This window comes from Odocoileus virginianus, chromosome 20 (genome assembly GCF_023699985.2).
Source record: "Odocoileus virginianus isolate 20LAN1187 ecotype Illinois chromosome 20, Ovbor_1.2, whole genome shotgun sequence".
NCBI lineage: Eukaryota > Metazoa > Chordata > Mammalia > Artiodactyla > Cervidae > Odocoileus > Odocoileus virginianus.
Window position 1 is genome coordinate 52,769,299 of NC_069693.1, and position 15,676 is coordinate 52,784,974.

The 15,676-nt window shown below is 44.9% G+C and overlaps 1 long non-coding RNA gene across 1 annotated transcript; it reads right to left on the reverse strand.

The window, feature by feature from the left end:
- Window positions 1–2,418: 2,418 nt before the first annotated feature.
- LOC110143920 (uncharacterized) lies at window positions 2,419–15,144 on the reverse strand. Its single transcript, XR_002315739.2, has 2 exons — window positions 15,054–15,144; window positions 2,419–3,008 (listed from the first exon to the last, which is right to left on the reverse strand). It is a non-coding gene; the product is annotated as an uncharacterized lncRNA (long non-coding RNA).
- Window positions 15,145–15,676: the final 532 nt, after the last annotated feature.

Consider the following 15,676-nt stretch of genomic DNA (forward strand, 5'->3'; position numbering starts at 1 on the left):
GTGGACACCTGATGATGTCCACATCCTGATCCCTGGAACCGGGGATTATGTGGCAAAAGGGACTTGAGAGATGTGAAGGATCTGCATATTCATCCTGAATCACCGAGTTGGGCCCAGTGTAGTCATAAGCATCCTCGACATGGAGGAGAGGGAAGAAGAGTCAGGAGGTTTTGAAGATGCAAGAAGGGACCATGAGCCCAGGAATGCAGATGTCTTCCAGAAGCTGGAGGAGGCAAAAAAATGGATTCCCTCCTGGTGCCTCCAGAAGGAGGCTGATGCCTCTGCTGATGCCTGACTTTATCCCAGGGAGGGTGATCTTGGATTTCTGACCTCCAGAACTATCAGCAAATAAATGTGTGTGGTTTTAAGCCTAGTGGCTCAGATGGTAAAGCATTTGCCTACAATGCTGGAGACCTGGGTTCAATCCCTGGGTTGGGAAGATCCTCTGGAGAAGGAAATGGCAACCCACTCCAGTACTCTTGCCTGGAAAATCCCACTGATGAAAGAGCCTGGTAGGCTACAGTCCATCTGGTCTCAAAGAGTCGGACACGACTGAGTGACTTCACCTTACCTTAACTTAAGCCACTAAGTTTGTGATACCTTGTTAAACAGCACAAGGAAACTAACACTTTAATCAGGAAATCAGAAGGATAAATATATCAATGCTCAAACTGAGGAGTGGTGGGAAGGAGGAAAACTGAGTGTTGTAAGAAGGTCCAACTGAGGTCTCAAATGGTTGGGGAAGATGCCTCCGGGCTTCCCTGGGGAGAAGGACATTGGTGCCTTGGGGCCGTGTGGGTGGGGAGGAAATTCCACATGTTCTCTGTGGGAGGGCCCCAACTGGGGAAGGACTAGGGCACAGATCAGGGAGAGAAGGGAGGCCAGAGGGCCTGGTTCACAGAGTGGGAGGACACAGGGCAAACTCTGCCTGGAAACGGGCTGCTGGATCAGGCGGAGTCTCTGTAAACCAGCTGAGGGATTTGGGTTCTTAACCTAAGAGAAATGAGAATATTCTGAATAGTGTTAAATCACAGGGAAATAAGGTCAGATCTGTACTTTTGATCTGCGTTTTCTAATGCAGTAGCCACTATGTGTAGCTATGTAAATTTAAATGAATAAAAATTAGTTTAGAAAATTCAGCTTCTTAGTGACAGGAGCCCACATTTTAAAAGGTCAGTAGCCCCATGCGGCTAGTCGCTACCAAACCCAGACAGGACAGATAGAGAACAAGTTCAGCGCTGGAGAAGTTCTGCGGGACTGTGCTTCTGTAGAGGAAACATTCTGCAGAGGGGAGTGTGAACTGGGGAGGGAGATAGGAATAGATGTGGGAGAGAAGGGGAGGGCTCTCCTCAATACCCGAGGTGGAACTGGATGCTGTGTCAGTCTGAGATGGCAGCAGATGTGGACCTGAGTGGGCAGATTTGAAATCTGTGCAGGAGGGACCTCTGGATTTGGGGGAGTTTCTGCCTCCCTTAGAAGTGTTGCTTCAATTCATGGGGCCTCAAATTCCTCTGTGAATGAGAGTAAAACCTGCTTGAAAGTGGATATTGCAGGGGAAAAGCCCTGGCATGATGGGTGTCCAATAAAGTGTACATTTCATATTCTTTATAAGTCTCCATCTTGAAACTGTCAATCAGATATCAAGATCAAGGTGGGTCACCTTGGAGTTATTAATAAAAGCACCCACTGACCAGGTGAGCTCTCTGTCTCATGAGCGGAGCCTGATCAGAGAATCTCCCATTCATCTGGACAAGCCCTAAGTCTAGAACTGCGCTTGGGCGTGAAGGTCACGGGGAAAGGTACAAGGGGAAAGAGCCGTATGTGGAAAATGAGCAATTCTGTTCCCACCACGACGGCGGGGCGCCCAAATGGAGCTATTTTACAGTGAGAACACCACGTAGGACCACACTAGGAGAGCAAGCTTGGGGGAGGCAAAGAGAAGAGCGTGCCATCCGTGTAGAGAAGATAATTGAATCCATGGGAGGTCGACTGGGGCTCATTTCACACGGAACCGCACAACAGCGCATGGCTCGCTCAAAGACAATACAGGCCTTCAAAGGGAACTGCCAAGGGGAGTGCATTTCGCCATTAAGGGCACAACATACTCTAAGTGAGACACATTGTTATGCCTCTTCTTCCCAGCCACAGCCTGGAAATAGCCATAAAGGAAATGAAGTATATTTGCCTTGTTAACACAGTTTGTATTACATATTCATAAACCATTTTGTGAAACTGCAAGGGAAAGATTCAATTGTCTTGGAAGCTGATAATGGCCAAACTGCCATAGAGAAAGCAGGCAGCATGTTATGGAATTAGCTGCACAATGAATGAAATGCAACGCCTATAATAAACCCATTCAGATATAAATTATGGCCGAGTAGATGCAATGTTTGTTAAGCAATAAAGCTTGCCACCCTGCATGGGAAATTGAATGAGATTTATCATAAAATATGGCGGAGGATGTGCTAAGAATCTGACGCCCCAGACTGGGTTTAATCAAAACAATCTAGAGAGCAGGCTTCCAGGAACAGGAAACCAAGAGAGAACGACAGCAGCAGGTCCAAAGGGCGTTATGACATTATGACTCAAAATACTCTTGGTCTCAGCAGTTCCACCAAGAGTACTTGAATTTTGGAAAAAGCCAGCTCTGCTTTGATTTTTCCTTTGAGAATTATCAAAATGCCTTTAGCTCTGGGAATACAAAATGTGACCAATAATTGAGTTCCTGGTTGGCCAGGGCAATAATTGAATTCAGGGGCAGGGAACTTGTCCAAGTGACACAGGGCTCTTGGTTTCCCTTGGAAATGGTTGAGACCGATGATCCCCAGGGAGCCAGTTGGCTTTTAGACCACATTGTCAGATGTTTCACTGGGTCCTTGCAGGGCATGTGGCTCATTTTCTCAGAAGACCTCCCATGAATCTTCCATGCATGGTGCTAAATGAATATGAGGGCATGTTGTGTGACGTCTCCTGGAGCTGGAGCTTGGGTTTATATCAGACTCCACTTTCTGGGAAAAATAAAATGAAACCAAATAAAATAAAACAAGTATTAACCCAGCATGATGCAGTCTTTCTGGTATTGTTACTTGAAAATAACTGCAAATATTTTATGGCTTTATAAGTTGGAGTCAATGATTTCAGTGTATTGAGAACAATGAAAAATACCTTAGGAATGTAATATAGTCCCAGAGTTGGATTAACAGCATTCGGAAGCCAAAAGGAATTTTCTGCCTGCTAATAACATTACCCTGAAATCTAATGAAATAATCTCCCTAAAGTCAAGTTTATTCTCCCATTTGCTGTTTAAAATAAAACAAGCAAATGTCTTCTTTGGTCAGCTCATCACTCAGTCCATATACCATCAAATTATGCTTCAGATAGCAAAATTGTATGGCTTAAATGGGTCGATTATGAGGTTTTAGAAATACAAATTATTTCCAACCTTCAGTGAAGTAGGCAGAAAATTTGAATTTGACAACAGGCTTCAACACACTCCCAAAGAAGCCTAAAACAGCACACACTTTGGAGATTTTACTGGTGACTTCAGCCACACCATACTCACTGTGTGTGTGTGTGTGTGTGTGTAAATGTCAATATATACAAATACGTACATATGTATATAAGCATATGTATACATTTTACACACATGTATATATGAACAATGATGTATATAAAACAAGAAAAGAGAAGTATTAACAAAAAAGATTGGAAAAATCAGAAGTTGTATCAGATTATAATAAATTGATAATCTTTTCTTCCCTCTTCTCATCAACCCCCATTCTCCACACTCCTCCCCCAACTAAGATGAAACAAGTGCTAAGTATTTGGAAAGGTGATCAGAACAATAGGATACTGACATAAAACATAAAGATGATGATGGCTCTCAATACCTTATCTAGAAGGATAATGCCAACAGCTGCATTCCTATTGGCTGTTAACTTTCCTTACTATCGTCTCATTGGCTTTTTGCAGAAATCACTCGCGGGAAGGCACCTCCATTGCCGTTTTCTGGGTTAGGGAATCAAGAAGCTCATGCATTATTAAAAAATCCCTTCAGGTACAAGAAATAAGGCCCCTGGACTTGAAGTGATGAAGGGTTGATTTGTCCTACATAACAGGAAGTCTGGCGGTTAGCCTTTCAGAGCAGAATGTGCCAACAGATATCTAGACTTTTTCTCTCTTTCCTCACCATCACCCTCTAGACTTTGCAGAATGAAGAAAGGTGAAGGGTCACACCCCCAAAATAGGTCCTTTTTTACCACGAAAATCAAAGGTTTGCCAGTGGCCCCATTCTGCAGATTTCTTTACTTTCATTCCCCTGATCAGAAGTGGCCAGGGAGAAAGGGGGGTGTGGATGTAATATTGTGTGTGAACTAGTACATGTTGATCTGCACTTGCCCAATTAGCACTTCTATATACTAGCGTTTACATGAACTTGAGATGGATTGGACAGACCCACACAACACAAGATTTTTAAGTTCTGGTTTATGATTCTGAATTAGTTTAACCAACAAGGATAATTTAGCATCATTTCTGAACCATTTAGCTTTCATGGGAAGGCTAGGACTGGGTTTTTAAAGCCGTGTGAGCAGCAGGGCCTCTACTTTCAGTTGAAAACTCTGATGTGCGTGATAGGCCTCAGTGAAGTGAGCCCTCTGTAGTCCTCCCCACACTGTGCCTTACGGGTTGACTAACCAGCATCACGGTGATTGTGTACCTAGAGCGCAGGCTGAGAGTTTCAGAATCCAAGATAAAGAAAGAAAGAATATGCTTTCCCTTTAAAAAAAGTTCTTCATCATCTTGGTCGGTCCAGCCAACCACCGTCTTGATTCAGTACAACCAACTTGGTACAGATGCCATTTGGTATCCCTGATTCAGTGTGGCCATTTCCACAGCATGAATGCTTCCACACACCATGCAGATGTGAGGGAAGAAGAGAAAAGAGCTGAAAAGTACACTACAGACCCAGCTTGCCTTTAAGGCAACCCTCAGTGAATGTGAGAGCTAATGCTACATCCTCCAATTACATCACCTGCACTTAGTTCAAAGCACAGAGTCTCTGTTGAACTCAGGCTTTGGCTGAGGTAGAAACTTTCTCTGAGTTTCAGTTACCTGTTATTGTGCAATGAACCATCCTAAAATAGAGTGACTTAAAACAGTACCATGCATTGGCTCACAGCACTGCAATTTCAAGGGCTGGGGTGTCCGCGGTTTGTCTCTGTACTAGCTGACGTTGCTGTCAGTGTAACTCATTCATCTGGGAGTCGTCCAGGAGTCCAGGCTGACCTTTTACACATGGCAGCTGGATCCCAAGAAAGTGAAGGTGGACACTTCCAGGCCTCGTCAGTGCTAGATTCCAGGATTTAACACATGTTTGTGCCACATTGCGTTGGTCATAGCAACACACTGGCCAGCCCAGATTCCAGGGGAGGAGAATTACAGTGCAACCGTTGATGCAAACAGTGGCGTGTGCTCAGGTGGGTGGGAGGGATTCTTGGTGGCCAGCTTTGCAGGCAGCCTACACACCCGAGACTGACTTTTCCTGAAGACCGTAAAGGTTCCCACAAGGAATCTTTGCCCTTCCAGGAACCTGCCCATCCCTCAGGTGGAGAATGGTGTGGACAGCTTCAGAGCAAGGGATTTAAAGTTGGGTTGCTGGATTCTAAGCCTGTCTGTCTCGCTGGCTCACTGTCAAATCTTGATCAAGTTATTTACTGTGTTTGAGCTTCAGTGTTCTCAGTAAAATGAAGATAATAGCAGTGCTCTCCTCAAAGGCTATTCACAGTATTTTCCAGAGTTAATCCGCCTAAACCATTTAGGACAGTGCCTAATACATGGTCGGGGTTCAATAATATTGATTCGTGGCTGCCTCCTGCTCTTCTGTGAGTTTCTGAGGGCAGGCATGGTGGTGTCGCCCCTGTAATCTGGGACCTGGTAAAGATTTCAGTGTGTGGAGGTGGGTGTTCGGGGACCTGTGGTAAGTGAACAGTGAGCCAGGCTGTCCTTTTCTTTCATTATGCCCATCTGAAGGCAAATATTTAATTTCAAAAAGCTATGAGTTGGGGTGGCATATATCATGTGTGCCAGAGAAATGAACACTTTTTCATCCATTCCGCAGATATTATGAGCACCAGTTATGAGCTAGGGAGTCCATTATGTACACGAAGGGCCATGGTGTATAAACCAAGGGTTTCCGCCCTTGTGGTAGTTACGTTCTAGTGAGGGGAGAAAACAAATGACCTTGAGATAGTGGATAGTGATGCACCATTTGGAGATTCTAGCTATATGATAGTGTTTGGTTGAACCAGGAATGGGATGAGATGCAGCTTTGGGTTGGTGGAACTCCCAAGTTTTCCAAAAAGTTAGGATTTCAGGAGAAACCTTGAGGAGAATAAGTCAGTCATTTGGAGGTGTGTGGGCACAGTCTTCCAGAAAGAGAGAGGAGCAAGAACAGAGACGTTTTGTGGAAATGAGCATAGAGTTTAAAGACACCGGGAAGTCCCGTATGCCTGGATCCTGACGAGCCAAGGGGAGAAAAGGTAGACGGGCTAAACGGGCTAAACGGGGTGGTGCTTCTGATTCACGTTTCCCTGCAAGTGCAGGGGATACCATTAGACATGGAGGGGAGGTAGCTTCCCTTTCTTGTGTTCCGTTCTTGGGTGATTTTACTGCTGACAGCCAACCAGCAGCCATGACTGACCCTATCCACACAGAACTCGGGAAATCCCGTTCTTGAGGTATGCGTGTGTGCGAGTAGGTAGTGGTGGTGGTAGTTTAGGCTGGTGGAGAGGGTCCTCTTCCGATAGCACTGGAAATACATTGAGTCCCCCAAGCAAATCCAGATGGTCCAGGTTCTTTCTGTACCAAGAATGAAATGATGATGATGCCTAACAGTGGCGGCCACTGGTTTCATTTTGACTACGTGCCGGGCACCATTAAGTGCCTCACAGACATCATGTTTGATTCTCACACACGCCCAAGAGCTCGCTGCTGTCGGCATCTGGGTTTTACAGATAAACATGCTGAGATCTGAGAGGTGAAGTGCCTAGCCCGGAGGTTAACCCTCTCGGGATTTGAGTCCGAAGCTCTGGACCTTTTATTTTCAGCACATTTCAAAGTTCTGCTCATCTGCATCTCCTCCCATAAAGTCTCCCTGGACGGTGCAGATAGATGGGGACTGAAACTCAATGATCAGTTACAAGATGTTCTCTAGAACTTGCGGAAATCATAGGGTGGGTGAGCTGGTTTCGCAACAATGGTCCTAATGAGCCATTTAGCGACGAGCATGCACATGTGTGGGAGAGGCGCAGCGCAGCCCGCCCTTGGCACACATTTGTGTCATTGTTTGGTGTCTGTACACAACTTGAGATTTCCAAAATGTTCCCCGAGGAAGTGGGTGAATGGCCTTTCTCAGATTTTATGGATGTGGGAGTGAGGCAAGCTAAACGTCGGCCTCAATTCACACGGCAAGAGGATGGAATTTTCCAAGCCTCAACTGGAGAAGCCATGTTCCATGTCCTTCTGTCTAAAGGTTGTGTTTTGACCTTCTGCTGAGGTCAGTATGTCCAGGAGAGGTTGGCTGTATCGTAGCCTATCAATGACTTCTTTAGTTTGCCTATCAAACGTCCAGTGCCTCTGAGGTCTCGGGCACCCTACTCAGTGTGTGGAGTGCAGGGTGAATAAGACTTGGTCCTGCCCTTGAAAAGTTGTCCAATTTTCCCACCCAGACGTCTGTCCTCCTTCAACCTCAGCGTTCCCCTGCCCAATCTAGTGGTGACAGGGGTGTGGGCACTGGGGGAAGACCACCTGCCTTCAAATCCAGACTCTGTGTGACTAGGGCTAATGCTTTAACTTTTCTGCCCCTCGGCGTTCTCACCTGTAAAGCTGGACTACTAGTTGTGTGTAAGATAACTTGTGTGAGTAACACGATACAGTATAGCTTTTGTTTTCAAGTTCCTTAATGATGAGTATCACCTGGAATGATTGTTAAAAATACAGTTTCTCAGGCCCCTCTTGTGGAAGTTCTGAGGCAGTGGCTTTGGGATTCAAGACTTTGTTTTTTTGTTTGTTTTAAACAAATATTCCAGGTGATAGTTGTAAACCAGATAATCTGGGAAGCATTGATATAAAGCATGACAAGCGGTGGTTCTCAGCTTTAGTTGCATATTGCAGTTGTTTGGGGAGCTTTGAAAATACAGATGCCTGGGTCCTGTTTTCATAGGTGGCGGTTCCCACTGGGATATTTAAAGGCTCCCCAATAATTTCTAATGCTCAGCCGAGGGAAAGCACTTAGCTGTAAAGCGTTTAACACAGTGTCTGGCGCAAAGCAATTGGCAACAAACACCTTGTCATCTTTATCATTATTTTCATCTTCCCCGAAGGAAATGGGAAACCACAATTAAGGAGAAAAGAATGTCAACTAGTGTGTAAGAAGAGTAAAAAGAACCATTCTGAACCCTGTGACACTGACTATCTCATTATGGCATTTAGGTTTTCTCCTGGACTCCAAATTTAAACATTTTTTGCCTTTCTCTTTCTTGACTGTAAAACTCTATCAGGAGCAAAATAATGTGTTTCATTTTAATGTTTCAACATTCCCCCCAAAATTTATCCAACCCCTTGTATAGCTGGAAATAGTAACCAACTGTTTATCAAATTAATGAGATAAATGTATTAGTAGAGGAATTGCAGAGACAAACTGTTACAGAAAAGAGTGAGGAAGGAGGAGATTCCAGACCGCTGGAGAGTGTGCAAGTTATCACTTGAAGACCAGCTTCAGTGTTTTGAACTGGAGCAGAGGAGGGCATTTTTGGTGGGAGAAACAGTTTGTGGGAATCTGAGGGGGAGGAAATATCATACGGCTGTACAAGGAGAAAAGAATACTCAGGTTGATATGGGGTGAGATATCCCAGGCAGACCTAAGCTAAAAGGACAGGTGGGAGAAGATGCTGGAGGGACCACAGCGTTCACTCTGAGAGCTGGGTCAGCTTCCCGAGGCACGCCGGGGTGGATCTGGATTGGAAGCTTGGCTGGGGCAGCTCGCGTGCACACTCCCAGCTGCTGCACCCTTCTGGCTCCCAGTGTCTTGAACAGCAGGGGGATAATGAAGACTTTCTCCGCAGAAGCATGACAGCCTCAGACAGATTCTGTAGAACAATCATCTTGGCAGCTGTGAGGAAGGGGCGAGACTAGAGATCAGGAGAGCCGTTCTTTCCCAAGTCTCTTCTTCTCAGATGGGGTGAGTGACACGTGTGCTCCCGACAAACAAACAAACAATACCACACCCAGGTCAGCACACAGAGTGCATAAATGCATGCCATGCATGCTGGTCTCCTGAGCAGAGGCAGGCTGCAAATTTGGATCTGAGCGTTGTGACAACCCACGTGATTCATGGAGGTGGTGAAAGGTAGATAGGGGTCACTCGGGAGATGCCCAGCCCTTGCTTTTACTGAAACCTGGGAACACACCCCCCCATGGATCTCAAAGTGAAGGAAGACCCCTTGCCAAACGCTCCGCATTGCACTCAACACTGAAAACTGCCAGGGATGCACAGTGCTGCTTCGAGAATGGTCCTTAACAAAGGCGGTCTTGCCAGTGGGTCGGCTCTATCTTAACCCTGCAGGATTTCCGTTTAGCTTTTGGACACTTCAACTTAAGATTCTCATAGCACTTTTGTTTATTAAAATATACCACTCCTGTGCCGCCTCCTAAAAGTAATGGTGGCCTTTTTTTTTAAAGTCAGCTAAATGATTGATCAGATCCTATTATATCCCACTTTATCTCCAGTGCTGAAAATGTAAGGCTAGGCTTTTAAATATGTATATTGTAATTTCTTGATGTCATATCTAAAGCATTTATTAATGAAATGTCAATAGCAGTGGTGGTATATTAATACAAATCTTCTAATGACATATTTATTAAACAGAACAGACGCATCTCAACCTTTCTCCCTTGATGCCTTTATGCTGTTTTTAAAACCCTTCATGCCCTGTTTTCAGAGAACCAGAGGTGCTCATGTTTAAAGCTGCCTGAAGCTTATGTAGCCATGGATTCTTTTCCATTCCAGCCACGGACTCTTTTCCCCCTTCTAACCACTTCTGGTCACAAGATGTGGCAAAATCAGACTGAACAGGCTCTTCACACTCCAAATATTTCCCCCACCATGCCTCCAGGAGAGCAGCTTTGGAGGGGAAAGAAGGGGAGAGAAGGCTCTAAGTAAGTAAGTGAAGTTGCTCAGTCGTGTCTGACTCTTTGCGACCCCATGGACTGGAGCCTACCAGGCTCCTCCGTCCATGGGATTCTCCAGGCAAGAGTACTGGAGTGGGTTGCCATTTCCTTCTCCAGGGGATCTTCCCGACCCAGGGATCGAACACGGTCTCCAGCATTGCAGGCAGACGCTTTACTGTCTGAGCCACCAGGGCTATAAGTGGATAGAAATGAAGCACCTGGTCTATGTCAGGCACTTAGCACATTACCTTCTGGAACTGGACATCAGTGACACGCACTGACTTCCCACTTAACCAGGAGGGCAAGTGAGACTCAAGAGAAGCCAACTAGCATGTCTGTTACACAGCTAGTGTCAGAGAAAAATTCTGTGTCAAATCTGACATCCCTGACCCAAATTCTGTCCATGGTAATATACACCTCCAAGGATAAACCTGAACACATAGGCGGTGAGGGCTTCCATTCCAGGATGGACACACATTCCTCCAGCCTGTCTCTTCCACTGGATGAAGCTGCAGAAGCTCAGTAGGGTTCATGGGGAAGCTATGCCCGGAGAAGCAAATGGAAGACTCTGAAAATAGCAGCAGCAGGCACACTGGGGAAAAAGAGCCCAATTCAGAGTCTCTGAAACCTTGGTGAGTTTATCAGCCTTTTCTCTTCCTCTAACCCACAGCCTGAACTCAAGAGAGCTCAAAACACAAAGTGGTCATTCATGCAGACAAAACTCCAAAGGAAACCCTCTAGCCCTGGCTTGAGGGGCGGGAAGAGGGACACTCAGAGGGAGCAGGAAATTCATCTCTTTTGAAAAATATCTCAGTGCTCTTGAGCCCCAGTGCCTAGGTGATCAGTGAACAGTGGTGGCAGGGCAGTGTTAGTGAAGGATCCAGGGCTCTTCAAGCCACTCCTACTCAGAGGGAGAGGAGGCTTCCTCTCTAACTGGTCCCAGGAGAGTGTGGAGAACTCCCATTGCTCTTTGCCTCCCCTGTCTCCCCACCACTTGGTTTGTGGATGAGGATGCTCTTGTGGGAAAGAGGAGGGAGACAAAGCCCTAGCTTTCTGGTGGGAGCACTCAAATAGCAAGCCTCAGGAAAGTGGGATGAAGCAGGGACATTAAGGAGAGAGAGGAGCGTGGCAAAATCAACCCAAGTTGTCTATAAACTCCTGGAATCACTCCCACACTGACCATGGATGTTTCTGACCCCAAATAACACACCGAAAACTCTGAAACCTGAATTGAGAAGCCCCACTCGGGTCCCAGACAGCCCACTGATAGGATACATGTAAGATAAATTCAAAGAGCATTGCAAAGGCTTTGACAAGGGGACTGAAATTGAAACCACAACCTCCCCTACAAAAGTCTGGGGAGAATTTTCAGCTTCATCCAACAGAGTCAGTTTCCTGGTAAACCGAAAGGGTCAACATTCCCCATGGCATTTAAACAACATCCAGTGACTCCTAACCTAATATTCAAAATATCAAGCATACAATCCAACATTACCTGACAAGTAAAGAACCAGGAAAAGATCAACTTGCATGGGAAAAGATCAATTCAGTTCAGTTCAGTTACTCAGTCGTCTCCAACTCTTTGCGACCCCATGAATCACAGCACACCAGGCCTCCCTGTTCATCACCAACTCCCAGAGTCTACCCAAACTCATGTCCATTGAGGCAGTGATGCCATCCAGCCATCTCATCCTCTGTTGTCCCCTTCTCCTCCTGCCCCCAATCCCTCCCAGCATCAGGATCTTTTCCAATGGGTCGGTTCCTCATATCAGGTGGCCAGAGTATTGGAGTTTCAGCTTCAACATCAGTCCTTCCAATGAACACCAGGACTGATCTCCTTTAGGATGGATTGGTTGGAGCTCCTTGCAGTCCAAGGGACTCTCAAGAGTCTTCTCTAACACCATAGTTCAAAAGCATCAATTTTTCAGTGCTCAGCTTTCTTCACAGTCCAACTCTCACATCCATACACAACCACTGGAAAAAACATAGCCTTGACTAGATGGCCCTTTGTTGGCAAAGTAATGTCTCTGCTTTTTAATATGCTATCTCGGTTGGTCATAACTTTCCTTCCAAGCCAGTAAGCATCTTTTAATTTCATGGCTGCAATCACCATCTGCAGTGATTTTGGAGCCCCCCAAAATAAAGTCTGACACTGTTTCCACTGTTTCCCCATCTATTTGCCATGAAGTGATGGGACCAGATCCATGATCTTAGTTTTCTGAATGTTGAGCTCTAAGCCAACTTTTTCACTCTCCTCTTTCACTTTCATCAAGAGGCTTTTTCGTTCCTTTTCACTTTCTGCCATAAGAGTGGTGTCATCTGCGTATCTGAAATTATTGATATTTCTCCTGGCAATTTTGATTCCAGCTTGTGCCTCATCCAGCCCCGGGATTTCACATGATATACTCTGCATATAAGTTAAATAAGCAGGGTGACAATATACAGCCTTGATGTACTCCTTTTCCTATTTGGAACCAGTCTGTTGCTCCATGTCCAGTTCTAACTGTTGCTTCCTGACCTGCATGTAGGTTTCTCAAGAGATAGGTCAGGTGGTCTGGTATTCCCATGTCTTTCAGAATTTTCTACAGTTTACTGTGATCCACACAGTCAAAGGCTTTGAATAGTCAATAAAGCTGAAATAGATGTTTTTCTGGAACTCTCTTGCTTTTTCGATGATCCAGCAGATATTGGCAATTTGATCTCTGGTTCCTCTGCCTTTTCTAAAACCAGCTTGAATATTTGGAAGTTCAAGGTTCACATATTGCTGAAGCCTGGCTTGGAGAATTTTGAGCATTACTTTACTAGCGTGTGAGATGAGTGCAATTGTGTGGTAGTTTGAGCACTCTTTGGGATTGCCTTTCTTTGGGATTGGAATGAAAACTGACCTTTTCCAGTCCTGTGGCCATTGCTGAGTTTTCCAGATTTGCTGGCATATTGAGTGCAGCACTTTCACAGCATCATCTTTCAGGATTTGAAATAGCTCAACTGGAATTCCATCACCTCCACTAACTTTGTTCATAGTGATGCTTTCTAAGGCCCACTTAACTTCACATTCCAGGATGTCTGGCTCTAGGTGAGTGATCACACCATCGTGATTTTCTGGGTCTTGAAGAGCTTTTTTGTACAGTTCTTCTGTGTATTCTTGCCACCTCTTCTTAATATCTTCTGCTTCTGTTAGATCCATACAATTTCTGTCCTTTATTGAACCCATCTTTGCATGAAATGTTCCCTTGGTATCTCTAATTTTCTTGAAGAGATCTCTAGTCTTTCCCATTCTGTTGTTTTCCTCTATTTCTTTCCAATGATCACTCAGGAAGGCTTTCTTGTCTCTCCTTGCTATTCTTTGGAACTCTGCATTCAAATGGGAATATCTTTCCTTTCCTCCTTCGCTTTTCACTTCTCTTCTTTTCACAGCTATTTGTAAGGCCTCCTCAGACAACCATTTTGCCTTTTTGCATTTCTTTTCCATGGGGATGGTCTTGATCCCTGTCTCCTGTACAATGTCACAAACCTACGTCCATAGTTCATCAGGCATTCTGTCTATCAGATCTAGTCCCTTAAATCTATTTCTCACTTCCACTGTATAGTCATAAGGAATTTGATTTAGGTCATGCCTGAATAGTCTAGTGGTTTTTCCTACTTTCTTCAATTTAAGTCTGAATTTGGCAATAAGGAGTTCATGATCTGAGCCACAGTCAGCTCCTGGTCTTGTTTTTGCTGACTGTATAGAGCTTCTCCATCTTTGGCTGCAAAGAATATAATCAATCTGATTTTGGTGTTGACCATCTGGTGATGTCCATGTGTAGAGTCTTCTCTTGTGTTGTTGGAAGAGGGTGCTTGCTACGACCAGTGCGTTCTCTTGGCAAAACTCTATTAGCCTTTGCCCTGCTTCATTCCGTACTCCAAGGCCAAATCTGCCTGTTATTCCAGGTGTTTCTTGACTTCCTACTTTTGCATTCCAGTCCCCTATAATGAAAAGGACATCTGTTTTGGGTGTTAGTTCTAAAAGGTCTTGTAGGGCTTCATAGAACCATTCAACTTCAGCTTCTTCAGCATTACTGGTTGGGGCATAGGCTTGAATTACCATGATATTGAATGGTTCCCCTTGGAAATGAACAGAAATCATTCTGTTGTTTTTGAGATTGCATCCAAGTACTGCATTTTGGACTCTTTTGTTGACTATGATGGCTACTCCATTTCTTCTAAGGGATTCCTGCCCATAGTAGTAGATATAATGGTCATCTGAGTTAAATTCACCCATTCCAGTCCATTTTAGTTCTCTGATTCCTAGAATGTCGACATTCACTCTTGCCATCTCCTGTTTGACCGTTTCCAATTTGCCCTGATTCATGAACCTAACATTCCAGGTTCTTATGCAATATTGCTCTTTACAGCATCGGACCTTGCTTCTATCACCAGTCACATCCACAACTGGGTATTATTTTTGCTTTGGCTCCATCCCTTCCTTCTTTCAGGAGTTTTTTCTCCACTGATCTCCAGTAGCATATTGGGTGCCTACCAACCTGGGGAGTTCCTCTTTCAGTATCCCATCATTTTGCCTTTTTCCTACTGTTCATGGGATTCTCAAGGCAAGAATTCTGAAGTGGTTTGCCATTCCCTTCTCCAGTGGACCACATTCTGTCAGGCCTCTCCACCATGACCCGGCCGTCTTGGGTGGCCCCACACGGCATGGCTTGGTTTCATTGAGTTAGACAAGGCTGTGGTCCTGTGATCAGATTGGCTGGTTTCCTGTGATTATGGGTTTAGTGTGTCTGCCCTCTGAAGTGCTCTCACAGCACCTACCCTCTTGCTTGAGTTTCTCTTACCTTGGACGTGGGGTCTCTCCTCACGGCCGCCCCTCCTGACCGTGACTGTGGAGTAGTTCCTCTCGGTCCATAGAATTGTTGCTGCTGTCCAGTTGCTAAGTCATGTGTGGCTCTTTGTGGCCTCATGGACTGTGGCACAGCAGGCTCCTTGTCCTCCACTCTTTCCTGGACTTTGCTCAATTTCATGTCCATTGAGTTGGAGATGCTCTCTAATCATCAATAGAATAACAATGCCAAAATGACACAGGTATTAGGATTATCTGATAGAAACTTTAAAACAGCTGTTATTAAAATGACCCAAGAAGAGTCTACACTTTTGAAAAGAACGGAATGATAGAATGCTTCACAAAATAAATGCAAGATATACAAAAATGAAAATTTTAGAATAACCTAAATTTAAAAAACACACACCTCATTGAATGTACTTTATAACAGAGTAGAGATTAAAAGAGGAGTATCACTAGATGGACCTGAGTGATGAAAATTACCCAACCTCAACAACGATAGGAAAAGAGTGAAAAAAATTGAACAGACCCTCAGGGACCTTGGTTCAATAGCAAAGGTTTAATATTTGTGTTACAGGAGTCCCAGAGGAGAGGAAAAACAGTGTGGTAAACACACAC